This window comes from Schistocerca americana, chromosome 11, assembly GCF_021461395.2.
Source record: "Schistocerca americana isolate TAMUIC-IGC-003095 chromosome 11, iqSchAmer2.1, whole genome shotgun sequence".
Lineage (NCBI taxonomy): Eukaryota > Metazoa > Arthropoda > Insecta > Orthoptera > Acrididae > Schistocerca > Schistocerca americana.
In genome coordinates this window covers 170,474,067-170,487,850 of record NC_060129.1, presented here as the reverse complement: position 1 = coordinate 170,487,850, position 13,784 = coordinate 170,474,067, and positions in this window count along the sequence as shown.

The following is a 13,784-nucleotide window of genomic DNA, read 5'->3' as shown; positions in this document are numbered from 1 at the left end:
GTGGTATTTAGCCTACATTAGTAAGCTGAAGTTAATGCGTTAAAAACATTTAGACACTTTGTCCTCAATGCGTAATATGTGTTATGCTATAAATCACTCTGCCTTTCGACCAATAATATGTAATCAGTTGGCTTCAATCAATCACGTAAGACTCTCATATGTAACTTTGACTACGATGCAGATTATTATGTCACCATAATCCAGATTATTCGCATTCAAACCTTCTTTCTACATTTAATTCTGTTAACGGAAGCTTCATTCAAACAATCTGGATTGATTTGACATTCCAAAACAACAGCTGAAGGCAAGTCTGTGTAAACGCTGTGGCCAACGTATGACGTCACTTACGTCAACAGAGTTGTTTACAGATCTAGTCACCAGGCAGCGCTGTCACGCTTTCAGCCTTTCTGATGACGTCATGAAGCGAGTCCTCGGGGCCCGCGAGACGCACGTGCGAAATTGTCATGCTATTGCGCATGCTTAAAGACTACGTGCTGCCCGAGATGCATTGGGAAGCCAACGCTGGAAGCGCATAACATTAACTGCACTGGCGAGCAGCTTGCTCAAACACACACTATGTAAATATATGTATATTAATTTTGTAAAAGGGATCCAAACTGTAATAATTGTATTTAGTATATAGGTTTAGAAAGTAAGTGTTGACAAAGATTATCCCCTATGGATGCACGTGGCCTTTCCTATGAAAATATGTATATATTGACATTTAGGTGTATCTATTATATTGTTTACTAGCCTGCCACGCTAAATGTTTTAGCGTGACAGTCGAGGGGGCGATGTAGCGGGACTTTGAATTTCGCCGCGCTTTACTCGTTCCCTCAGATAAAAATTATACTGTCGCAGCGGTATGAGCGCTCGACGGCAGAGAAAATACTAAAATTGTAACTCTTTTTTGCTTTTCTATCCGTTTCTTTATTGTCTCTCGAGAGCGGAAGCTTAATGCAGACGTGATCTGATGCTGACGTAAAAAACTTAATAGCTAGTCTTGATCTGATTTTAATGTGTAGACATATTGAGGAAGTTGTTATGAAATTTGGAGGAGGGAAGCAACGTAAAATAAATTGCATTTAATATCAATACGGTTTTGTGTACATTAGAAATTCCTGGACAATGGAACTTATTGCAAGACTTCGAAGCAGACTTTTCACGCACAAATGAAGTAGGAGATTTTTGAAGACCTGGACGCCGCACGAAACAAGAAGACATGTTAACATGGTAAAGAATTAACTCTAAGCTACGCCATTTCCCCATGTCAGTTACATTTTGTTATTCTCTGTTCTTCTTCAATAATTTTTGTAGTGGAAATTGGTTTAACTTTTGCTCAAAAACCCCACAAGGACCATCCCAACAATAGCTTTTTCAAATCACGAAGTCCGATAGCTTTTCTGTAACACGAAGTCCGATTTGCTTTTCATTCTTTCCCTTTTTCACGGTCATTAACGATTTTAAAAACCCCTTTTCATTCACCATTTCTTCCCACAATTTTCAACCTTTTATTTTCTTCTCTTCCTTTTCTTTTTTATTAACCACTACACGGAGTTCAGAGTGTCTTTAGATATATGTGATTTTTCATTTAACCTAAATTTGTATTCATGTGGATGACCTCACAATCTCATTACTTGGAGTCAGTTCCTATATTTCCCACCATACAGATGTCCTGTCAGCATCATTTTGCTATTACTTTTCACCTTCTGACGACTTTACTGGACGGTGAACAAGAGCATCAACTGCAAACAATGTACAAACTCACCTCGGATAGTCTCATAAATTGTTTATATAGACGAGGAACAGTAGAGAGTCTGTAACACTTTCTTGGAGAATGTCAGCTATCACTTCTGTTATACTTGGCAGCTCTCAGTCAGTTACTACAAACTGTGACCCTTCGACAGAAATTCACAAATCCAGTCGTCTAACTAAAAGTTACCAGTTCTTCATCAACTGTAATATTCTCATGTGGTTCGTATGTATCATATAATGTGCTTACCCCCTGTTCAAATAAATCCCTTACAGGAGCCAATTTATCAGGGCTATGATTCTGTCGCCGGTGCTGAGTATCATCAAACTGATGATATTTCATTAAAGCGGTTCCTAGCCATAGAACTATTGAAAACAGGTCGACCATGCTCTTCGTTTCATAAATTCGCTATGCCCTCATTGTGACCTTTGTACACTCCTGCAAGAATAATCAGGCCAAGAAAGCATTCTAATCCTTGACTATCAAGATGTGTCCGTTTGTTGCCGAAAGGAATGTTACCTTCTTTGTTGGTCCACTTCAAAATAATCTGGAAAATGCTGGGCTTCATAAATAATTCAAATGTTTACTGCATTGTATTTACGTTCCTTACAGTATGCCTTGTGGGACCTGGAGCCGTCTTATTTTACATACGTCATCATCATCATTAGTTATCTGCTATATTAGCAGGTCCTTTGCCTCTCCATTTTCTGCGATCCATTGCTTCCTTCTTAAGGCTGCTGTATGTTGTACCGTCCATCATGTCATCCAGTATCTGGAATCTCTTCCTTCCTCGCTTCCTTTTCCCTTCTACATAACCTTCTGAAACTGTTTTTATCAGTCTGTCATTCTTTCTTAATATATGCCCAATCCAATTTCTTTTTCTTCTCTTTATTACATCTAGTAACTGTCTTTTCCCTCCCAATCTTCTCAGTATCTCTTCATTTTTTACTCTGTCCATCCAACTTATTCTTTCCATCCTCCGCCATGTCCACATCTCAAAAGCCTCCAGCCTTTCTCTGTCTTTCTTCCTCATAGTCCAAGTTTCAACGCCACATAGAAGAACACTCCATACAAGACATTTTATGAGCCCCTATCTGAGTTCTCTGTCCAGACCGCTGCAGAAAATTCTTCTTTTCTTATAAAACGCCTCTTTTGCCATTGCTATCCTTGTTTTAATTTCTGTGGTGCACTTCCAGTCAGTGTCTATCCTGCTTCCAAGATACTTAAAATTTTGCACCTATTCTAGTGTTTCTCCATTCAGCATAATTTTTATTTCCTTATTTCCTCCTAGTGCCAATACTTTTATTTGTGTTAATTTTCATTACATATTTTTTTCCATTAGTTTCAATGGTGTCCACCAAATCCTGTTATTCTTTTTCCCCTGTGGCTAGAAGGACCATGTCATCAGCAAACCTCAAACACCCTACTCTTCTTCCTCCAATTTCGACGCCTTTCTCATATAATGAGCACTGGTCAACCATGTTTTCCAAGTGGAGGTTGAAAAGTGTAGGTGACAGACAGCATCCTTTTTTTTACTTCTTTCCCTGGTCCGATCCAGCTTGTACTTTCTCCTCTCACTTTAATTGAAACTTTTTGATTAAGATATAATGAGTTTACAAGTCTTCTGGTTTTCCAGTCCACTCTATTTTCCCTCATTATAGTCGCCAGCTTCTCCCAAACCACATTGTCAAATGCCTTTTCTAGATCGATGAAGCACATATATAGATCTATTCCTTTTTCAATAAACCTTTCTCCCAAGATTCATAGGAGCTTTATTGCATCACTGGTGCCCGTATTCCGTCTAAAGCCAAACTCCTCCTCGCCAAGATTCTCCTCCATTACTTTTGGAAGTCGTTTATTAATCATTCTTAATATCACTGAATATCATGTGAAATGAGGCTAATAGTCCTGTGCTCGCTGCATTTCTTGGTTCCTTGTTTTTTCGGTAATGGAATCATTACTGTTGTCAGAAAGTCCTCAGGCCATTCACCACTGTCATATATTTTATTACATAATCTCAATATTTCTCTTATCCCATCTTGGTTCAGGCATTTTAATATTTCTCCCGGTATCGGATCTGTACCTACCACTTTGCCATTTTTCATTGCAGCTATGGCAGAGTTTACTTCTTCGATTATGATGGTTGGCCCTTTCTCGTCATCACTTATACTGTTGTGTGATTCAAGTTCCATAGTTTCTGGTTTTGCTAATTGTGTCATATAGCTGTTTTAGATATTCTTCCCATCTCTGCAGGACATCGTCCCGATCTTTGTACACTACCTCTTCGTCTTTACTCAAAATTTCCATAGTAGCACTTGCTGTTCTGTTTGGTTCCCATGTCATAGTCTTTACTTTTTTGTATAGTAAGTCGTATCTTCCTTTCCTGTCCAGTTCTTCAATTTCATCACATTCCTCTTTTAGCCATTTTCTCCTAGCCTGCTCTGTTTCTCTTCGCAGTTCATTATTTCACCTTCGGTATATAGATAGGTACTTACAAATTATTATTATTAGTACTATCATTAAGGCTTTTGCAAACATATGGTAGAGTGTATATAGTTACTTGAAAACATTCTGATTCTCAAACAGCTTCATCAGAATCTTCAGTTGACTGACTACCTCCAGAAAAAATAGCACCAATCTCTTCATCGGCATCAGATGGTATATCACCTAATTACTCTTCTTCATTCAAAATTGCTTGTACTTCAGCACTACTCAAAAGTTTTCTAGTCATGATGTAGTTCTTGCACATACTGAGCCAAAACACTAGCAACAAGTGAGGCAATACACAATAATGGATGAGGCACGAAACGGCAACAATGGTTGTAAATAATAAGTGGGAAATGTTAGTTTCATTGTTGCAGGTGTTTCGAATAACATCTGTTCAACGTAACATTCGTCATTCTGTCTTCATAATGTTGCATTCAGAAAACAAAACAAAATTTAGATTGAGGTCATGCTGACCCCAGTGGTACTCAGTGCATAGCCCATGATTAAAATTTAATATGTTGTAAATGTAAATGTAAATTTTGAGAATAATCATTTTGAAAACAAGGGAGATATATATATTTCCAATGTGCTTATGGGGTCACATTGAACCCAGTGGTACTAGGAGGGGGGCCTTTATTGGGAAGCTGCTATACCAGTATCGCGTATTCTCACCTCCAAGTCGTATTCGCGGTATCTGACCTCGTGCAGCTGCCCCACGCGCTTCTGTGTGAGTGCGTGTTTACGGCGGAAGCGCGGCCGCGAGTGCTGGCGTCGGATCTCCGCTGTGGCCAGAGGCTGCCGGCGGCCGGCAGCCGGCAGATAGCAGCCTGCCTGCGCCGTCCGCCGCTTCCCTCTTGCGACAGCCCGGCTGTGGGCGGGAGCAGCCGCGAGGCGTGGGAGGACAGCTGCGTCACTGTTGCGACATACTGAAGCTACAATGTGGGCCAACACAGAAAGAACACGGCGATGAAAAATACTACACCATGTGATCAAAAGTATCCAGACACCCCCAAAAACATACCTCTTTCATATTAGGTGCATTGTGCTGCCACCTACTGCCACGTACTCCATATCAGCGACCTCAGTAGTCATTAGACATCGTGAGAGAGCAGAATGGGGCGCTCCGCGGAACTCTCCGACTTCGAACGTGCCAGGTGATTGGGTGTCACTTGTGTCAACGTCTGTACGCGATATTTCCACACTCCTAAACACCCCTAGGTCAACTGGTGACAGTGAAGTGGTAACTTGAAGGGACACGCACAGCACAAAAGCGTACAGGCCGACCTCGTCTGTTGACTGACAGACACCGCCGACAGTTGAAGTCGGTCGTAATGTGCGATAGGCAGACATCTGTCCAGACCATCACATAGGAATTTGTATCAGGATCCGCTGCAAGTACTATGACAGTTAGGCGATAGGGGAGAAAACTTGGACTTCATGGTCAAGCGGCTGTTCATAAGCCACACATCGCGCCGGTAAATGCCAAACGACGCCTCGCTTGGTGTAAGAAGCGTAAACATTGGACGATTAAACAGTGGAAAAAGGTTGTGTGGACTGACGGATCACGTTATACCATGTGGCGATACGATGGCAGGGTGTGGGTATGGCGAATGCCCAGTGAACGTCATCTGCCAGCATGTGTAGAGCGAACAGTAAAATTCGGAGGCGGTCGTGTTACGGTGTGGCCGTGTTTTTCATTGATGGGGCTTGAACCCATGTGGTTTTGCGTGGCACTATCACAGCACTGGCCTACATTGATGATTTAAGCAACTTCTCGCTTCCCAGTGTTGAAGAGCAATTATGGGATGGCGACTGCATCTTTCAACACGATCCAACACCTGTTCATAGTGCACGGCCGGCGGCAGAGTGGCTACACGACAGTAACATCCCCGTAATGGACTGGCCTGCACAGAGCACTGGCGTGAACCCTATAAAACACGTTTGGGATGTTTTGGTACTCCGACTTCGTGCCAGGCCTCGCTGACCGACATCGATACCTCTCCTCAGTGCAGCACTCCGTGAAGAACGGGCTGCCATTCCCCAAGAAACCTTCCAGCACCTGATTTAACGTATGCGTGCGTGAGTGGAAGAAGTCATCAAGGCTAAGGATGGCCCTACACCATACTGAATTCCAGCATTACCGATGGACGGCACCACGAACTTGTGAGTCATTTTCAGCCATGTGTCCGGATACTTTTGATGACATAGTGTATATTGCCTTCAATGCACGGTATCCTAGAAAGAACGGGTGCGTCGTCCACATCTGCAAGGCGTAAAGACGGCGACGTGACCATTTTCCTGACATTTCGCACAATTTCAGTCTCTAGTACCAGCAACTGGCTACGTCTCAATCCTTCCTGTTTTGTTTACTTAATTGCTGAAAACTGCCACTAAGTGACATTAGGGCTTTTCTGGGACTCGCCAACTGTATGGATTTTGGCTTCGTTGTCTGGGTCCTGGCTGAGTATCATTTACGGCATACACAAAGCTCAGTATAAAATCAATAAAGTTATCGACAGATGCCTTGAAACTACTTACGAACACATCGCAGCACTTCATACATTCTAAAGAGTAGCACGCTGACAAAATTTGATTTGTGGTGAACTAATAAATGGTTATTAACGGGTGAATGGTTATCTAGAAAGTGATTTGCAAACAGAAACTGCGGGAAGGTAGCCAATGTGGAGCTCTCCAGTCTACTTGTATGCCACAAAATTTTTCTGGGTCGCCACCCAATTTGATACAAGAAATGAATTAATCACTGAATTGGTAGCCGTAACTAACATTTTAATAAAAAGATCGAGGTGAATATATGGACTCAGCATATGTGAACAATTTAAGTACAAACGTTAAATCAAATAGTTCAGAGCAAGCAGGAGCTTGAGCCTCAGTAAAAAGAATAAGGTAATCAGACAAATGTCTACAAATATAAGGCCTGCCTTTAGCGCCTCACAAACGCCAGGTGGGATGTTTTAAAAATAATGTTACAAATGGGGACGTGTTGCACGTAGGTTAAGTGGTCATCAGATTTGTCATTTATTCGGTACAGTGTCGTGTATCATAGTGGTAAACCGTAAATACGCCCTTTATCATAATTCTTTGGTCACACCAAATGTGGCAGATAATTCACGTCAAAATGATCGTACTTCGTCCGAGAAAACTATGTCCCGACACCATTTCCTGCGTTTCACTCATACCATTCAACTGATCTTACTGTCTTAAGCCGACTCGCGAAATGGTCGTACGGGAAAATCTCGACTTCATCGCTACCTTGAAGATGCTGTGCCCTACTGCTCGCGCGCCGACTGTAATACCACGTTCAAACCCACTTAAATCTTGTTAATGTGCCATTGTAGCAGCAGTAACCGATCTGACAAATGCGACAGACACTTGTTATATGTAGACATTGCGGACCGCAACGCTGTAGTCTGCCCGTTTACATATCTCTCTGTTTGAATACGCATGCCTACACCAGTTTCTTTGACGCTTCAGTCTATTTGTTAAGATAATTGATTTTTGCCGTTGTAGTATTGTTGTAAGAAAGTACTTATGGCTTACAGGCTTCTATTAATGGCCTTGGGAAACGCGACTTTCGTCAGCAAACGTGTACTAAAGAATATGAACTGCTTCGAGGCAGAATTACTGTTCTTTCTTATCTCTCTGCTGACGTAACTGGCGTCCTCGTGTCTAGCAGCAGCAATTCAAACCATAGTCAACTGGCAACGACAGCCGGTCCGCCGGTTCCTTCACCATCGTGGGTACTGAAACTATACTCCCAACTGAGTGTATTCTACAGTACTGCTTTGCTCACTGAATGCTGCATGAGATCTGCAGACGCGATACGAACTGGTAAAACTGCAAAATATAAGGAAATAAAATTTGACTTGAAACTAAGGGGTAGCTTACAAACATCAAGCTAAACACAGCGTTATCAACCTATCTACCAACCAGCCAGCCACGCGGTCCTGGGCGCCTTGCCACGGTTCGGGCGGCTCCCCCGTGTCGGAGGTTCTGTGTTTTGTGCTCGGCGTTAGTTTAAGTTAGATTAAGTAGTGTGTAAGCCTAGGGACCGGTCACCTTAGCAGTGTCGTCCCATAGGAACTTACCAGTTTTCCAAAAATTTTTCCAATGAGCCATTTGGGGTGAATTCGGTCCATAATGCTAGATTACATTCCTCACATCAGGCTGTTCTCGAGAAGGAAATGATCTGAACAGGACAGGCATTTGCGAGATCTTTCGCAGAAATGTTTATGCTTGGTTCCGGTATTACTGGCGTGTTGGAAACTGGAGGAATTTATCTCTGAACCTCAAGCGGACTGTTACTTTTAGCAGACAGACAAATTCACGGAAGTAGTCGGCTCAGTATCTTAGCTTTGATTTCGCACTGCGCAATGATTTCCACTAGACCACAAAGAGATAATGCATGAGAATAGAACAAGTGGAAGCCGACATTTCCTGTAGAATCTTCCGCATCCCGAAGTGATGTAAGTTCATGCATACGGCCATCACGAGATTTTACTTCTGTTATTACAAAATCAAGTCTAATGTACGCAATGATTAGCCGAGACAGCTGGTGAAGAGTAATACGATCAAACAAGAAAACAAATGAAATTTCCCGGAACATAAAAACTGTGTCCCGGACGGAGACTCGAACTCGGGACCTCTTAGGAGATGAGGTACTGGCAGAAGTAAAGGTGTGAGGACGGGTCGTGAGCCGTGCTTCGGTAGCTCAGTTGGTAGAGCACTTGCTGGCGAAAGGCAAAGGTCCCGAGTTCGAGTCTCGGTCCGGCACACAGTTTTAATCTGCCAGGAAGTTTCATATCAGTGTACACTCCGCTGCAGAGTGAAAACATCATTCTGGAAACTTAGTGTAAGCATTACTCCTTGTATTCTTCCGCGTTTGCTTGATTGTCATTGCATTTCGTTTCACGTGGAGTGGACGCCAAACTGTGGCCAGTACAATCATGAGGATAGGTTTTATGCTGTGCTACACGCACATAGACTGTGCGACAATGCGGGACAACAGCTTCACCGACGCATTGCACTTGGGCAGCACTGTCCAGCCAGCGGTCCAACTAACCTGCAATGATGTGAGCAGTTGCAGTTCAGACGTAAAAAGCGACGAGCAAAGAGACAATATAGCTTCCGAACGTCATTTAATTTTTAAAGAGAATGAAATAATATTCGGAGAACTCCAGCACGGAAAGCATAAAATGCACTCGTTCTCACCAGACGTAACATTATAATTACAAACAAGAGTGATGCAAGAGCATACTGCAGGGATTTCACCGTACTGTTGAATAATGTTGCCACTGAAGTTATTAATTGCAGTCAGTCGTCTGGTAATCTCTTAGCTCCTTCCTTATCCGAATCCGAGAAATACATTTCAAATTTGTGTCACCTGCTACGTTGATAACCAGCCTATCAGCAACAGAATCCACGAAGCCACCCAGGCGCCGCATTTTCTCCTCTTCTTCTATGACGAGCCGTTCTATATCCCGCAGCGCTCGGCAGTGACGTGTGAAAAAGCTTCGTGCGTTAGTTCCAGTACGTCTGGCGGCTTAACAGTCTTGTTAACTTCTCGGGCCAAATCCCGCAACTTGGCTCCAGATCAGTTCTGTTGGGTTTATATTGGAATGGTACAGCAGCAAACGTAAAAATGCAGCATTTGTATGATGTGTTCGATGCTGTGAAAATGATTCTTTTTTCATGTTTCTACGATGCTTATCTACCTCTGTGGTATAAAACGATGGACGTAGGATTTTTGATTTTCCATTTTTGCCTTAAAAATTGTTATGTTTTCGTAATTTAAGGAACTTTTATGAACAGTATTTCATAAAACATCGATAGTTAAGAATTTGTATTTGAAATGAAAACAGGAATTTCACGTCCAATATGTTATTAGAAACAAGAAGATGTGCATTATTCATAAAAAAATGATGATGTGTTTTATAATTACGAGATGTGGGTATTTCAAATTGAACGAGAAAAAAAATGTAACTGGTGAGATTCGAACCAACGAACCTTAAACTGTACTTGGATAACATTCCATGCGCTACACTTACATTATTGGTAAACGTATCAACTGTATTACACACACTCGCTGGGAAAACTTCAAAGCTGATTATCTCTGTAAATTTATGACAAACCTTAAGAACAGCCTATTTCTCGGCACGTTTTAACGGATTTCCACACGCGTGTTTCACTACGGAACAGAGAGAAGCCTCAGCCATTTCCATACTGCGCGTAAACAGCGCGACAAGCAGAGCACAACGCTGCAGAGGCTGTGACTGTACACGAAAAAAATGTATCAGATGGCTCTAAGCACTATGGGACTTTACATCTAAGGTCATCAGTCCCCTAAAACTTAGAACTACTTAAACCTAACTAGCCAAAGGCCATCACACACAACCATGCCCGAGGCAGGATTCGAACCTGCGACCGTAGCAGCGTCCGCAGCTCGTGGTCGTGCTGTAGCGTTCTCGCTTCCCACGCCCGGGTTCGATTCCCGGCGGGGTCAGGGATTTTCTCTGCCTCGTGATGACTGGGTGTTGTGTGATGTCCTTAGGTTAGTTAGGTTTAAGTAGTTCTATGTTCTAGGGGACTGATGACCATAGATGTTAAGTCCCACAGTACTCAGAGCCATTTGAACCATTTGACCGTAGCAGCAGCGTGGTTCCGGACTGAAGCGCCTAGAACCACTCGGCCACAAAGGCCTGCGACTGTACACGATTTTTGAAATAAAAGTAACGTAGCCAAAGCGCGATCAAGAAAAACGTTGATGTCTGTTACTGCATTTGAATATCTTTAAGTTTCATTTAACGTAACTTAGTAATAATATATCTAATACGTAAGTAGGACCTACTTCCAAAGAGCGCAACACCAGTGTACGTGTGCAACGGCCTCTGACCAATAATCGCGATTGTGTTTGTTTAGATCAGATTTATTCTTATATATTATACAATATATGTATTTTTTACTGTCATTTCTTGTTAACAGTACCAGCTTATTCACAAGAATTAGCAGCTTTCAGCCAGTTAATACCAAGCAGAAATCCAATCTCCATTTGGCTCGCACTTCCTTAACTCTTGTGCAGACACTTGTGCAGTATACTGCGGCATCCATTTTCAGTGATCTGCCGTAAGAATTCAAAAGTCTTAGCAGTAATGCACGCGCTTTCAAATCGAATCTGAAGAGTTTCCTCATGGGTCACTCCTCCTATTCTGACGAGCACTTCGCCAGCCGCGGTGGCCGAGCGGTTCTAGGCGCTTCAGTCCGGAACCGCGCGACTGCTACGGTCGCAGGTTCGAATCCTGCCTCGGGCAGGGATGTGTGTGACGTCATTAAGTTACTTAGATTTGATTAGTTTTCAGTTCTAGGGGACTGATGACCTCAGATGTTAAGTCCCGTAGTGCTCAGAGCCATTTGAACCATTTGAGCCTGTGGGGGACTTCCTTGATAAATTAAGCTTATATTGTTGACTGCGTTTACTTAAACTTATGACTTGACTTTCTTTGGCCTCATAAATATTTTATTTTTTCTGTTATTACTTTTATGATGTAATTTCGTGTACTGACACGTCCCATGAAACTTGGAGATTTGCTCCTCAATTTGGTCCTACGGAAGTCGAAGTGTAAATAAATAAAAAATAATAAACATCGTGGACAGTTAGCGCTACTGATTTGGCCACCTACCGTACATTTATGGGATGGAATCGAGAAGTGAGTTCGTACACAAAACGTTGCGCTGGCGAAACTTTCGTAGTTATGGACTGCTACAGGGGCTTCCAACGACTCGGTGAGTCCGTGCCGCACCACACCAGGCAGAAGGTGGTGCGACACGATTCGAGGAGGCGTCTGGTGGCTTTCGTCACCGAGGTGTAGGCTTACAGAAAGACTTCGACGATGCTAATTGACATGCACTCTTTGAGTTTGAAGGTAGCAGAGATAAAATATGAATAGTGAAAGGTTATTCACAAATTTTACAGGAACCAGACTCCAGTTGTAGGAGTTCAAGGAAGAGAAAGGAAAGTGTCCGTGTTGAGAGACATTGCGCATGTTCAAAGTGTTCAAATGTGTGTGAAATCTTATGGGAATTAACTGCTAAGGTCATCAGGCACTAGCCGGCCGATGTGGCCGAGCGGTTCTAGTCGCTACAGTCTGGAACCGCGCGACCGCTACGGTCGCAGGTTCGAATCCTGTCTCGGGATTGGATGTGTGTGATGACCTTAGTTTAGTTAGGTTTAAGTAGTTCTAAGTTCTAGAGGACTGATGACGGAAGTTAAGTCCCATAGTGCTCAGAGCAGTGTGCAATTTGCAGGGGGGGGATGGGGGGGTTTCCCCCCCTCTCTGCATCAGACCATCCCCTCCTCTGGTTTTAGTTTATGCATCCCAACCTGGGATGTTTATTTCCCATGTACTGGAGTAAAACTTTACATATAATTTAAATTTGTGGAGCCGAACACTGAAAGTTTTTAATACAGTCTTACTATTAATATGTATGCTTATTAATTTTGAAAAAGTGTTATGTAGTAGGTAAGCATTTCAAAACATTTAGAACTAAATGACAAGACGATGCACGCCTCATTTCCGTAGCATGCCACAATGTTGCAAGACGTCGCCCCAGCGTAAACGAGGCTTTCGAGCCAGGTCTGTATTGTATGGTGGATGTGATGTGTTGCGTACGAAACTAAAACCTGCAATCAGATCCAAACGTCGTGGAAAACTGTGAAGAGGTGTCATCCTGCAGCAAGATAACGCTCGCCCACATTCTGCCAAACGGACAGCCGACGCAATAAAGGAGTTGAGTATCGAGGTGCTGGAACATCCACCATACAGTCCAGACCTGGCTCCAAGCGATTTTCACATGTTTGGACCCTTAACGGAAGCACTACAGGGAAGAAGATTTGAAAGTGATGAAGACGTCTTTGCTGCGGTGCAAAATTGGTTATAGATGCAACCGATGAACGTATTTTCTGATGAAATACAAAAACTCGTAAAACGTCGGGAAAACTGCATTGAAGTCCAGGGATGTTAGGTAGAAAAATAACGCATGTTTCAGTTTTCTATCATCAGAATAAGTACAGCTTTTCACAAATGTGCCTTTACTTTTTGAATTCCTCTCGTATACCTGCATGTAGATGATTTTGTACTTTTAAAGATATAACAAGGGATGGCTTTTCTGATAGTGCATACGCGTCGCGTGAATAGTGAGTTTCGGCTTAACATCTATTTATAAATGACTGTTTAACCATGGGTAACGCCACGGTCAAAGCTAGTAACATATACAGGGTGTCCCAGCTATCTTGTCCACCCAAAATATCTCTGGAACAATAACAGCTATTGGGAAACGACTTTCACCGGTATCAATGTAGGGCTGGGGCCCATGAATGTACATATTTGGAAACATTCTAAAACGAAAGCATATGTGTTTTTTAACACAAACTTATGTTTTTTTAAATGGACCTCCTATATTTTTTCTTCAGTAATCCATAGCATGACAAAGCACATACACAATGGCGTTGATTGCATCGCAATATTCCCAT